The sequence below is a fragment of the Galeopterus variegatus genome, unplaced genomic scaffold (assembly GCF_000696425.1).
Source record: "Galeopterus variegatus unplaced genomic scaffold, G_variegatus-3.0.2 Scaffold427, whole genome shotgun sequence".
Classification (NCBI taxonomy): Eukaryota; Metazoa; Chordata; class Mammalia; order Dermoptera; family Cynocephalidae; genus Galeopterus; species Galeopterus variegatus.
Window position 1 is genome coordinate 153,232 of NW_007726538.1, and position 1,879 is coordinate 155,110.

The window sequence follows — 1,879 nt, forward strand, 5'->3', positions numbered from 1 at the left end:
CATGAGGTGGTTTTAGCTTGTTTCTGTTAAAAATTTTTTAACAAAATAATATTAATAGCATCTAACACTTGTTTAGGGTTTATTATATGCCCAGTGTTGTTCAAAGCATTTTATATATATTAAGTCATTTAGTCCTCAAAACAACATGAGGGATAAGTACTATTATTACTTTCGTTTTACAGATGAAGAAACTGAGGCAAGAGAGTTTTTAAGTCGCTGAAGCTTTCACAGTTGGTTAATAACAGAGTGGAATATGCACCTAGGCAGTCCTGGTTCAGGGATTTTGTTCTTAAACACTGACCAGATTGTCATATAGGTGATGAACTTTCTTTTATCCATTTTGGTGATTATGATATAAATAATTTTAAATGATAATCATTTTATGAATTAAAATAAGAAAATTTACCTGTAGTTTAAGGGATTTAAATTGAATTAATTGAATCAAAAAATCCAATAATATTTAATCAGGCAGAGAAATGTGTTTATTTTTATGATTAAACTTTTCTGAGGATAATAAGATAAAGTTGATAAATATCAATTTAATTGTCATCTTTCTTAATGGAATTCGAAGCTCATAGATTTGTTCAGTCAGGGTCTACTAAAATTTGACGTTGGAAGTTTCATGCCTTTTCCCTGCTCTGTTAGAAATTTGGATAATGCATTTTATCCAAAGATATAGCATTTGCTAGAAGTTTTAATATTGGGTAGTGTGTTGGGGGGGTGAAATGGGCTAGGGAAGTGAGAAAGGTGATATGGGAACTTGTTTTGTAGCACCCTTTAAAGATCTAATGTTAAGTTATGAAGTTATGATAAGTGTGTTTTCATAACCTAAACAATACTGTATTTTTATATTCTTCATCAAACTTATTTTAAACTTTTACCCTTCAAAATGGATGTATATTTTACTTCTGCTGAACTTTGGAGAGTCTCGAGGTCAAGAGGTCAGAGTAGCAAGTTCTGCTTTCTAATTCTCAAATCTTTCTGCTTACTGTTCATCAAACTAATGAGAAGAAGCTGAGATCTAATATCTGCAGGAGTAAGTAGATGTTACACTATTATCCACTGCACTCTATTTCTTGGTCATCACTCAGAATAGGAGGAACAAAAATAACTACCACAAATCAAAAAGCAGCAAGAGAAAATTCTGTAAGCAAAGAGGACACTGAGTTGTTCTTTCCTCTTGTGGAAATCTCAGGGCTCCACATGGGCAGTAGTGTGTCTTTGTATATTTTCCGTGTCAGAAGTATACTATACATTAAGCACCTTCATATGCATGCTTTTAATTTATTATCACAGCACCCTGCCCCTATACTGTTACTACCCAGAGAAAAACCAGTCTTATGGTTTAGTCTGTACCTTTCCTGAATTCTTTCTATGTGTATATATATTAATGTATACATATTCTATGCATATGTATTAATAATATTCTACACATGTATGGTCAAGAGAGGTTAAAATGCACTTAGATAGTCCAAACCAAAGTCAGTTCCTTTACTTATTTACATTTAAGTACTCTCTTTTGCTGGGTCTGACTAGCCCTAAGTCTTTACTGTTTTCACTAAATGTATATAGCTTTAGATAAAAATTCTATAGTTGCATAAATTTTAGAAATAATTGCATTATCTGAAGGATATAAACAAGCTGTTAATAATGGTCACAGATGATGGTATTCACTGGTGGAACTGGGATGGGTGTGACTGGAATGGAGGGTGGTGCTCCATGTAAAAAACTAGTTTGATTGTGTAAACATTGAATTTGTTTACACTACATGTGCAGAAATAAAAAACAACAACAACAAAAAACCCCAGTTTGAATTCTCCATTGCTTCATGAGTTTAAGACCAGAATTGTTATTACTGCATTACTTATAGTCTTTATGG

The 1,879-nt window shown here is 32.4% G+C and overlaps 1 protein-coding gene across 1 annotated transcript in view; it reads left to right on the forward strand.

Annotated features, from left to right (window-relative positions):
- The window catches only part of ERMP1 (endoplasmic reticulum metallopeptidase 1), a 68,439-nt gene that overhangs the window by 8,618 nt on the left and 57,942 nt on the right, over positions 1–1,879 (forward strand). The gene's annotated exons all lie outside the window — the stretch shown is intronic.